The sequence below is a fragment of the Euprymna scolopes genome, chromosome 15 (assembly GCF_053919585.1).
Source record: "Euprymna scolopes isolate OS-2025 chromosome 15, ASM5391958v1, whole genome shotgun sequence".
Lineage (NCBI taxonomy): Eukaryota > Metazoa > Mollusca > Cephalopoda > Sepiida > Sepiolidae > Euprymna > Euprymna scolopes.
Window position 1 is genome coordinate 40259223 of NC_136496.1, and position 13261 is coordinate 40272483.

At 34.1% G+C, this 13261-nt stretch overlaps 1 pseudogene; it reads left to right on the forward strand.

Moving 5' to 3' along the window:
* Positions 1-397: 397 nt before the first annotated feature.
* LOC145294399 (U2 spliceosomal RNA) lies at positions 398-522 on the forward strand (annotated as a pseudogene).
* The last annotated feature ends 12739 nt before the right edge of the window (positions 523-13261 follow it).

Here is a 13261-nt window from a genome sequence, read left to right on the forward strand (position 1 = left end):
AAAAACGTTGATAGGATTTTTAGTCGCGTGCAAGCGACTCTATAAGTCATTCCGTCGGTCCGTCTGTCAGTCTGTCGGACTGTCCGTAACACTTTTGTGCTTGGCCTTTTTGGTTAAGATCAAAGGTATGTTGTTAATAGATGCTGTTCTTAGCTTTTCTTGGCCTTTTGGCCAAGATCAGCGTGTGGTATCTGTTCTGGCGAATGCTGCAGGAAGGGACCATATGTGGGGCCAGCACCACGTGTGGGACCTTGGTCAATGTAGGGGCGGCCCTTCGTGCCAGTTGTCGCTGTCCAGCTGCCTACTCCCCGGGGAGTTGATCCCCATTTCCCCTTCACTCCTCACATTAAAATTTGGCCTTGTGCCTAATTTGTTCGGTGGGGGAGCAAATAAACACATCTTTTCTTGGCCTTTTGGCCAAGATCAACGTGTAGTATCTGTTCCGGCAGATACTGCATGCAACGACCATATGTGGGGAAAACCCCACATATAAGACCTTCGTCAATGTAGGGACAACCCTTCATACAAATTGTCACTATCAAGCTCCCCTACTCACCGGGGAGTTGGCCCCCATTTCCCCTAAACTCCTCACATTAAAAAATCGGTTTGTGCCTAATTTGCTCGGTGGGGGAGCAAGTAAATACTCTTTTCTTGGCCTTTTGGACAAGATCAACGTCTAGTATCTGTTCTTACTACATGTTGTACTTATTTTCATATAAAGTGGGGGGATCACTTTTCTGTATCAATTTAATGTAAAATGATCACCCACTTTACAACCAGTCAGTTTCAAAGCCATTCAAGTCATTCTCCAGATCATTCAAGTTGTTTTTGAAGGATTCCAATTATTTTTTATGCATTCAAGTCATTCCTAAGGTCATTTAATTCATCCTTAAGTTCATAAAAGTCATTCTACGTAATTTACTTTTTATTTATTTAAGTCATTTCAGCCCATTTTTCGGTCATTTTAGTTTATCAGTAAGAATTCTATGTCAATCCTACATCCACGCATTCATTCATTACACGAGAGCACGCGATTAATAGCTATCGGCCTTGTTATATCAATACATTAATTGAATTGTTGCTATAAATATATTGATCAAATTTCTATTATCGAATACATTGAACCAAATTTTTGTTATCAGCATATTGATAGAATTTTTCGTATACATTTATTACTATTATTTGCGTTATCAGTACACTGTTTGAATTATAATTATCAATACATTTGTAAACGTTTGATTATCAATACATACACTGCGAATCAAATTATTAATGAGATAAAAAATTTTACCAGTTTCAGAAACTTACCGGTAGTTTCGTATCAAAAGCTTCAGAAATGTTGGCAATGCTGAGCTACGTATACTGTAAAATTTTCGTACTGTTCCGCGCAATGTAAACAACTTGCCATCGTAATTGCTGAACTCACGGTATTTAAGATATTTTTTTCGTCAATAAAATTGGTCATAAAGGTGGTTTGAGTAGTTCTGAAAAGAGTATTATTACAGAACAGCTACCAAAAGGTAAAACTACCCTCATAATATCGAAAATGATAGGAAGGTACCATCAATCCGTGAAGAATTTTGCCAAGGACCCTACAAAGGTACGACGGAGAGCAGATAAAGGTAAATCTAGAGTTGTTTCACGCCGTTCTCTACTCAACATTAAACGTGAAGTCATTAAGAACCCCGGGCAGACAAGTCGAGAAGTCTTTGACTAAGCCGGATTGAAGAATGTCTCAAAATTTAGTTGGCACATGGAGAGTCCCAGAAGGCGTAAAAATGACGTCAAATGCTTACATAGCTTTTTTGAAGGAGCACTTTGAACCATGGCTGAAGAAGCAAAGATTGACGTTCACAAGAACCCTTATATTTATGCAGGATACTGCTTCCTCACTAGCAGCAAACAAAAACAAAAGGTATTCGTAACAATTGGGGTTCTCTGGGCAACGGAAGATAGAGTGGCCTGCGAATTCAGCATATTTGAACCAAATTGAAAACTTTTGGAGTATAATGAAGCGACGCTTCTATACAAGTGGACTCCAATTTAAGAGCAAAGATGAGTTGTGGGATACTCTCCAAGAGGTATCGTGAGAAGTAACTGTTGACGAAATCACAAATTTGACTAAATCTATGGACCAACGTCTTTTACAAGTCATTCATAAAAACATCGCATAGCCCCTACTAATTATGTCAGCGTAGAAATTGCTATGTAGTTATTGTGTTCTAAGCATTTTTCCTTGTTAATTTAATGTTTGAAAATTATTTCATTAAACAAGTTGTGGGTATATTTTTTCTCAACCTCATTTGGTCGATGTACCGTAAAATAAAGAATCGACTCTCTTTATATTTATCTCTCATTTTATCTCTATGTGTCTTCATATCTCCCTCTATCTCTCTCCCACTATATTTCTGTTTATTAATTGAACATATAAAAGAAAGAGAAGGTTAACATCAGTAGCATTGTCTATTGTTAGTAAAAGAGTATGTCTTTCCAGATATTAATATTATTTTACCCGAGGATAGATGAATACATAGTAGAAAAAAGGAAGAACAGACGAGTAGAAAATATTACTTTTGACTTTCATCTTTGGTTTTTCTCCTAATTCATACACTTTAAATTTATCTCAATAGCTTATCCAACATCTCTGATTCTTTATTTGAAAGATGGAGAGAGAGAAAGAGAGAGAGAGAGAGAGAGAGAGAGAGACGGGGAGAGGAAGATAGGATAGCAAGATATCTAGGTTTGGACATATCGTCCCAATGAGAATTACATAAGCTTCATCATAAATATTGAACATTCAATACGTACATATAACAACTAATGCTACGATATTTTAAATACACTCATTCCTCAAATATCTAATTTCCGAACAAAAAATTAAACAGTGATTTTATATCCTCTTACGACGAGTAAACTAAATATATCTTGATAATAAACCCTACAGAGGTGTCGTTCGGAAAGTAAAGCCTTCAATTTTGTAATCAGATGATAGAAGAAGATAGAAAGAAATGAGCGACATTTTATGCTCCAGAATTTACTTTTTACATAGTCACCACTTTCTTAATGCACCTTTTCCGGCGATGAAAAATGGATTTGCGTTGGTGTTCAGGTCGCACTTTGTTGTACAATGATCCTCCCAAAAGTAAACTCTTCATTTAATTAAAACAGATTGGAGTTCCACGAAGAAAGGTGTGGTACCATTAAAACGAGAACAATTATGTGCCCCAGAATTGATTTTTCTACATAGAAATTACTATTCTCACTTTTGTTAGAAATTGTCATTGTTGGTTCACTATCTCAGATGTGGCAATACTACTGCATGCATGGCTTAATCGTGGCTTTATAATGATATAGGATATATTTGCATATGTGAAAAGTTTTCTTGATGGAGACATGAAGCTTACCTTATTTAAAAAAAAAAACAAACCTTGGCGATATATTCTATGTACTATTTCTATTCTATGTTTCCTGAGAATGTCAGTCCAAGAAGTGTGATCATTGGACTTTCAAGAAGAATGATTTTGGCAATTCCAATCGATATCACAATATGAAAACCTTGGCCCATTATTACAAAAAAAAAAATATCTACGATTACTCTTGGCTATATTAAAATAAATTGAAGGTAAAATTAAAAAGCTGGGTGGTTATTGTTAAAATTATTTCTACAATATATTGCAGATCATACACTTTGATAAATGAGAAAATCGATTGTTTTTGGACTGTAAATATCAACATCCTTTACTCTTGATTTGGCATTGTCTTGGTTAGTCATCGATCCTTAGAACCGGGAAAATACGTAGCATAGTTTGTTTGTGCGTGGTTTGGGCTGAGAGGCGTTTGGCAATCGGCCGCACAGTTTCTGCCTAGGAAAGGTCAGTTATTTTCAGCTTTACTGAATGAGTGTCCAAAATTAGTGTTTCCTTTAATATGTATACTTTTTGAATGCTATACTTTAGTATTACAGATTTTGTTATGAGTAACATAGTTTGTTAGATGTGCCCCTACAATTTACTCGTTAAATTAAATATAATAAACTTCAGTTTTATCGTTTTATCTACTTTCTAAAAAAATAAAAATAAAAAAATGATCCGTTGGGTTAGAATGCGTAAACTAGTAAAAAGTAGGTTAGCAAAATTTGTTAAATGTAAAAAAAATCCAAAATTATTTGTATTCCTCATCTCTCCCTCTTTTTCTCCTGTGTATACCTCTCTTCTTTCCTCTCAGTTGCGGGTTAAACATTTTTATTGCTTGTGTTTTTATTGTTTTTATTCTAATCTATTTATTGTTTCATTTTTTTATGATTTTTGGCTAGGAGCAAACCTTTTTTTATCTTTTCTGCGACTGCATTGATTTTCTCTTCTCGATCAGTGACAAATACCTCTCTCCGGATTACCGAAATTGTATTTTCAGCCCCAACCTAGGATACCTCTAAAGCTGGCCTTGTATCTGACTTTTCCCACGTGCAGGGGGGAGTGCAATGAGTAGGGATAATTCTAATTTTTTACCCTTTTATATCTTTTCATTTCTTTATAACATTTACAAAATGGAGAGTTAGAAAACGATAAGAACAAATATTAAGAAAGGAAATAGAGAGATATACGCAGTGACGGTAGTGACATTGTAAAAAATAACATTAAAAAATAAGAGTGAAGCAGGTTCAAACAAGACAATATGGGAGATAATGAAAGCAATAGACAAACAGGTTGTAAAAGACGAATCACTTGGTGAGTAAATTGCAATATTAAGGTTAATTAACATGATTACAATCGAGTATTATTTTAACACTGATCTTAGCCACGATTACAGAGTTCGAATGTAAAAACGCGACAAATCCAATTTGTTTAAATGGCGACATTTAACAATAAAATGACTAATATACAAAAAGTAGGCTTTAACTAAAAGTTCATTTATATAAAGCAATATGAAGTTATGCGGTATCATTATTTAAAGCAAAATTTTAGAATGTCGTCGTGTGTTGAATTACGACGTGTTTTGTAGTGATAGCTTCGTTATCATTTTAAATGCCTTTTATAGCGTTCTGTATTCCAACTGTTCAATTTTAAGAACTATTTAAGTTTTTTTTCTTTGTGTGATTAAATATAATAGAAATAACAAACGTTCATTAACACAGCTTTACTACAATAATGAGAATTATTTAATTAATTTTAAATAAGTTTTTCAAAATCTCGTTCGGATAGAAAGATCAATTGAATCAATAACTTTAAATACTTTACTTTGTAAATGCATGCATACTGACATATTTTTATCACTCTCTTGTGTGTAAATGCATGTGTCCCTCTCCAATACATTCTATGTTAAATTTATCGTCCAACAGTAATAATAATAATATATGCGAATTAAGAAAGAATGTTAATAGCTACTTGAGTGAATTTGAAAGAAATATATTAAATGCTGACTAAAGGTGATAAATTGAATATTCACACAATACGATTAGCTATATAGTTATATAATATCAGAAGCCTAAATAGGATTCCGCAATATGGCTAACATACACTTTCTTATACGAAGGCTGGTACACTATCTCCGACTCATGTTTCTCATTATAAAAATTGGCTAGCTTAGGTTAATTGTAATCTGTTAAAACTAAGAAATCACTGAAAAGCTATTACACATTTAGCTGTTAAAGTTGAAAGAGAAAAATTTCTGTTCTTAACGTTGAATGACTAAATGTTTCAACAGACAGTAAAACGAAAGTTATAGAATATACAAATATTAATGTAGCTTATGCATAAACCGGCTCTTAAATCCATAAGGAGATCTGCTAAGTGATGACAACATCGATGGATGACAAAGTGAGACAAATATTCATAATAAAACCTGTGCAATATTTTAATTTTATTTGTCACCATAAACACTTTTCAAATAGAAATAAATGATCCGGATAGTATATATATATAATTATTTTTTTTACTATAATAATTAAATACCTACAGCTACTAGTGTTTCATCCTTTCGGGATTCTTCAGTGCAGGGTGTCACGATTACTACCAGTCGAACGATTCGAACCCCGCGACACGAGACATCTCTGGCTCGATTAGCGGAGGCCGTATCCATTCGGCTACTATTAACCGTGCGAAATAGCGTTGAATTTTAAACATTTTAATTTAAATGTTCATTACGTCAGACAGACAGTGATCAAATCGTTATACGATGATCTACGCATAAGAGCTAAATTGACCGACTTTTAATTCAACCGAAAAGTGCTCAACGATAAGAAACGAATTTCTTAAAGGGGCTGTCATAATAATTTTTTATATATATATATATATATATATATATAATGAAAGAATAGGTTAAGAGTGAAAATGTTTGTCTATTAAGAGGGTGTTAAATTTAAAAGATTTTCGAATGGTACACTATATAAATTATAAGTTACTTGAATTAAAATATAGAAACTAAAATAATTATAACCTATTTAAGTGAAATAGAAATACATTTTAGGTTAATAATCCTTATTTGTAATAACATAACACCTGAGTAATTTCAATAGCACAAACATAAATTAAAATAAATCGAACATTAAGTAACTATGAGATATGCAGATGAACAGATTATGGTGGATTAAAATAGATTAAATCAAAATAGATTATGATGTTTTCATTTTATATTTTGTCATCTTGATCTTGCGAAAATATATGTGCGCTCGATTATGAAAACTGATAATAATGAAGTTTAATTGATTGAGACAATCAATTTTGACTGATTTTATTTCTATTTGATCATTACCGGAATTTTAATATATATATATATATATATATATATATATATATATATATATATATATATATATATATATGATAGGAAATAAAATATTACTCCAAACGATAGATATCCTAGTGGGAGTGGATCCTGCACCATTTTGGTCGACTATATATAATCACAAATAAAAAATGATATATCTAAAACATATGATTTGCATGGTGCAATAGATTTATAGATGATCATATATGTATAAACGATAACAATTAATTCGAAAAAAATAAACATCCTATATATCCAAAGGTGTTAGAATTGAATTGGGAACAAAGAGGACAACAGGCTAGATTTCAGGATTTAGATATAAAAATTGAGGATGAGATTTTTCTTTATAAAATATTCGATAAAAGAATCTCTTTCTCCTTTCAAATAGTTCGTATTCCGCATAAAGATAGTACCTGCCCTGTTTTTATGTTTTATTGAACCATTATATCAGAGTTTTTGATAATAGCTCGCGTTACTTTAAAATTATTGTATACCTCTAGTTTCTAGCTTAATAATAAGGGTGATAAAACAATGTGGGGATAAAACTAAAATATTTAAACAGTTAAATAAAGCATTAGTTCGGTATCCTAATGCTTTTGAATCGTATAACCTTAACCAGAATATATTAGTAAAGGAAATCTTAAACTATATTAGTAATGTATAAAATGTATTATATATATTAAAAAAAATGTATATATTAATAAATATTTTTAACCTTTATATATTTTAAATTTTAAATAAATGAGAATGTAAATATATAAAGTACTAATCATAGTGGGGGTGATATATAGTCAAAGAGATTAAGCCTAATCTTATAAATACAAGACTAGTAAATTATAAAAATATATCCATTTTGGAGACAGATGAATCTCACAGATAAGGAGATCATTTTCATAACATGAATAGACTAGCCAAATTAAGTAAGCATAGGAAACTAGATCTAATATTTGTAAAATGTATTCTTAAGATTGATCAATACTGCTGGGAAGTCATGATTTTATATACTGTTTTGTTTTTAAATCCCTGAAATGGTATTTCATGGTAAACAACTGATAATCCCTTAAATTATCATTAGTATCATTAGTAAGTGTGCATTCGAGAGAGAGCAAGTTGATGTAGTGATTGCAGGTTATTAAATGCCCTACTGACTTAATAGTTTTCTAACGATTGATAAAATATATGGAATGAAATTCTTTTGAGGTTAAAAGGTTTGAGGTTTAAAGGTAAAAAAATTTCCAAGACATATATATATATATATATATATATATATATATATATATATATATATATGTGTGTGTGTGTGTGTGTGTGTGTGTGTGTTGAAGACCCCTGCTAGGGGTAACAAATGAAAGAAAACACGAGTAGTGTCAAGTGTATAAAATATAATATGTATTTATCATAAAGAATACAGGAGCCACTACAGTAGTATGAGAGGAACGTGTTCGAAACGTGCGGTTATACATGGCATTAATGTCTTCATTTAACCTCTGAAACCAGTGGTATTTCGTAAAACTGGTTGATTCAACTTAGTTCTCAAATAGGGGTGATTTGTATCCCACAACTCCCCCCTCCCGAGCTTTTCATTCCCCTGTGATGATCGTATAGCTCTTTTTCCTGGGGTTGATCTCTATCGGGTCGGTCATTTTCATTTTCTGGAGGACCGGCGTTGTCCGGCTGCTTCTGGTTTTACCAAGTCGAACGTGTCATATATCTGGTCCATTACCTCTTGTTTAGCAGGCGGTTCTCTTTCATCATCTGTAATATGTTTCCGAATTTGGTTTAAATGTTTCCTGTGAGTAAATCTAGGGCCTTCGATAATTTAGACCATCCGCCCGATCCTTTTTTGACCTTTCATAGTTCCCACATCGTACTATTATTTTTGTGTACCTGGAAAAATACCTTTTCACCAGGTAAATACCTCTTTTTAGGACTATAGTATTTGGTGGTTTCACCTGCTTTACCAAACGTTTCTCGAGGACCGGCCTAATTTTCCTCGCAAACATTAACCCTCTGGCGACATCTTCGATGGCGTGCTTTCATTTGGCGTAATTCGGTAAACTTGCAAAAACTGTTGTAGCGCCTTCTCTGAGGGCGTTCCTTTAGCCTATGTCATGGCTTTTTTTAATGTGTCTACAAATCTGTCTTCCTGACGGTTCGATTGGAGATAATAGGTTGGCGTCGTTATGTGGTTAACCTGGAAATCCTCGCAGAAGCTTTTAAAATCTGCTGAAGTGAATTGTGTGCCATTGTCTGACACGAGAAAATCAACCACACCAAACCTAGTGCACAATTCGTGAAGAGCACTGATTGTAAAATCCGTCCTTAGACTTTTACATCAAAATATGTCCGGCCATTTTGAAAAACTGTCTACCACTGTTAAATAATAGTTTCCAGCGAATTGGCCCGCGTAATCTACGTGTATCCTTTGCCATGGGAGGTTCACTTTAGGCCACGGACTAAATTGTATTGGGGGCGCTTTTGCAGTCAATGTGCATCCCTTACACGACTTTATCGTGCCTTCTATATAAGTGTCCATACTCTTCCAGTAAATGTCAGACCATATGAGGCTCTTCATTCGCGTAGCCCCAGAGTGCCCCGTATGGAAATCCTTTAGAATTTTCTTTTGTAGTGTTCCTCCGATTTAATTTTTTATTTCATTTCGTTGGTGAAACTATCTTCTTCAGCCTCCTTATTATATCTTCTAAAGGCACTGGTAGTTCCTAGATCGTATTACATAGCATCTGTGTATAGCCCTTTTCATTTTGTAGTGACGCTATTATTGTGTCTTCCAGCCGTTCCCTTGATTTTGGGATTAGTCGCGACAATCCGTCTGTGTGACTTAACTTCGTAGATGTAAAAAATTCCATACTGAAATCATAATTCAGTAGAATGGCTCCCCATATTTGCAATCTGTTGGCTGTACAAGTTGGCAGACTTTCTTTTTAGAGCCAAAAATGGTTATTAACGGCTTATGCAATTTAAATTTACGACCGTGTAAAAATCTGGAATTTAGTAACACCGAATATGATTCCCAGTGCTTCCTTTTTGATTTGGAAGTAATTCTTTTCGGCAGGCAGTAAAGTTCTTGACGCATGGGCGATCGGCTTGGTGGACCCATCAGGCATTTTGTGTAGAATTCCATAAGAACTTGCGTCAGTTGCGACAATAATCTCTTGTTTCGGATTGAAATAAGTCAGGGATAAATCTGACGAGAATACATCTTTTAATTTGTTACACGCACTCAGATGTGCAGTTCCATTTTTTGTCCCTTTTTAATAGTACATTCAATGGCGCACGTAATTCATGCATGTTCTTAATGAACATCTGATAATAGTTCGCGAGCCCTAAAAAACTCTGCAATGGAGTTACATTATGAGGTTCTAGCGAGTCTTTTAGAGCTGTGGGTCTGTCTGGATCAAGTTTCCTCCCGTCCTTATCTATGATATGACCCAGGTATTTAATTCGTTTCAAAAAAAGTACGCATTTTGCTTCCTTCAATGTGAAGCCGTATTCTTTTATTCTGTCAAACACTTGAAATGCATGATCTCTATGTTGTTCAGCAACTTGACTACGCATAAGAATATCGTCCAGATAGCCTATTGCAAAATCCAAACCGCTTAGCAAAGTATCAATTACCTGTTGGAAAATTGCAGGTGCTACATTTATACCAAATGCTAATCTATTGAATTTATAAAGTACTTTGTGCGTTGAGATACACACAAGTTTCGAGCTATCTTCCTCTGCTGGTATTTGTAGGTACGCCTCGCTTAATTCTATTTTGGAAAAATATTTTTCACAATTTAACTTAGAGAATATTTCGTCTGCGTTTGGTAGTGGATAGTGATGGTCCTTGAGCGCCGCGTTAAATCTGGTCGAAAAGTCCGCGCATACCCTAAGCTCTTTAGATTTTTTTCACGTATACGTTGGGGGCTGCCCACTCACTATAATGAATAGGGGTCAAAATCCCAGTGTCAACTAGTCTTTCCAATTCTTTTCCTCGAACCGAACGGTACGCTCCGTGGCTTTTTGGATATTGGTTTTGCTTTATCCAGCAATTCGAATCTAGCCTTTATTTTTGTGCAGCATCCAAGCTAAAAAAACACACGCACACACACTTGGGAAAGATTTTCTAAGATCTTTTTTGGAGTTTGTCGGCTTCGGCCGTTAGGTTTTCGATTTTGCGACAAAAATCACTCATTGGCGAGTCCCATAATTCAAATTCCTAAATGCAATCGGCCCCGAATAAGTTCATTGCGTTCCTTAGAGCGAAAACGTTTAGCTTTTTTGTCGTTCTTTTTAGCGCCACATTAAAAACTACCTCAACCTCAAAATTTATTTTTTCACCACTTACGGACCTTGCGACTTTATTCGTCTTTGTCATCGTGGGCTTTCCTATTCGTTTCCACGTGTGCAAATTTATAATTGATAAATCCGACCTTGAATCGAGCTGCAGTTTTACTTTTTTTATTTCTGATTCTCACCGTAACATATTTCTTTATGTTCTCTGTTGGTGAAGGGTCCATTTTTTATCTGTTGGTGAAGGGTCCATTTTTTATCTGTTGGTGAAGGGTCCATGTTTTTACGTAGCTCTTTTTTGCTATTTTTTCTCTGCAATATGAGGCCTTGTGCCCTGATTGCTTACATAGATCACATTATTTTCTTTTGGTACTGACATGCATTATATCCAGAAGGTCCTCCACATTTGCTACAAGGGTCCTAGGATTTTGTGAAGGGTTATTTTTGCCTCTTCGTTGGTAATTGCTGGCGGACGGGTGTCCTTTATTTCTGAAGCGTATTTTTTAATGTGCACAATACCTGATTTCTGTTTCGAGAATCTTGCTTCATTGCCAGGAACCACTGAAATTTTTTTAGCCAGTTTCTGAAGCGTCAAATCAGGTTCTAATTCTAATTTATTTAGAGCACGACGTCTTACATCGGCGTCTTCTGTAGCTATCAAACCTTGTGTGAATATTAAGCATTTGAAATTGTCCGCCGTTAATTACGACAATTTGAAACCGTCACAGTGCTTATTAACTATAGACGCAACAGTCGTATAGTCCTAACTCTCGTTACGTGTAAAATTCATGCATTTCAATCTTTTATGAAAAATGCTTCTTTTGGGACAGTATAACTCCATTAACAGTTTGACTGCCTTGGCAAACGACAATTCGTTGATTTTTCTTGGTAAAATATAGTCCACGAATTTATTATGTTCGAATGTACCTAACTTCCGTAGCAATAAGCCAACATTATTTTGACCCGCCCATGCACTGCAATCAATTTTAAAAAAAAGTTCTTCAAATTTTCTGAAATATGCCTCAAATGTTAGGTGTTCCTCAGGAGCATAGTGAAATGTACCAATAGCTGACCAGATCGTATTTTGGAAAAAAAGCTGTGCTGGTTTCTTCTCCGTCCTTAATCACTAAAACTCGCGTTATCAAATCCATTTTTTTTTATCTGACTGGTTTTCTTGTTCTAAATATAATTTTTTTCAATTCCAATATTTGTTCATTCATATCTTTCCTTTATCTTTGCTGTTTTTCCTAGAGAATTTCATTAAATCTAACTGCTTCTCAAATATGTGTTCGTTCGTTTCTTTCTTTTCTCTTCCTTGTTTTTCCTCGAAATATCTTATTAAATTTAACTGTTTCTCTTCGTTTCGTTTCTGTATTACCAAATGTTCTTCTCGGAACCTTTTTGTAAGTTCTAATGGTTTACATTGTTGGAATTTCACCATTTCCCAAATTTGTTTTGTAAAATCGCCCATTTTTTGGAACGGTTTGGAATTACTTAATGACAAAATGTGTTTTTTCAGAAACAACGCAATACGGTGATTTACTTTCCTATAGTACTAACTCTATAGAAACAAAAACTTTCCAAAATTCGTACCTGGTTATATAATGAAAATGTCTTTCCTATTTTTATTTCTTCGTGTGGCAATTTGTCTGAGAAAATATTTCGGCATTTGCATTTATACAGAAAACAGTAGATTTCGCTTGCCATTATTCAATTTCCGCAATGTATAGGTACTGTCTTCAATTCCCCGTTTATCCTATACTTTTTCTCTTTTCCTTAAAGATAATTAGTTACATATCTGTGGAAGAGAGTTTATAGCATTTATTTAATATTGGCTATTCTTTTCGATTTGTGCGAAAAAAGATGTCATTTTTCGTTAACACTTTATTAGTCGTGCTTAGCGAAATCGTTTTTTTCTTCTTCGACGGGCAGTCCCGTCAATCAGTAAAAAGTTCATTTTAATCGGATAAAAATCCGACGTCTTTTTTTTTAATTTTGAGAATACTCACTTTAGCCAATAAAATAAAATATATCATTTACTTTTGCAAGAGTTTTTTTGTTCCTTTTCCAACGATAATGTTTTTAACCATAGGACGTATTAGCAAGACATGCTTTGTAGAACGAGAAAATTTTTTGGTACTTAACGACAACTTGGTCTCGTTAATTCGTCTCAGCTCGTAGTTTACGTTTTAGTAGCTTTTTT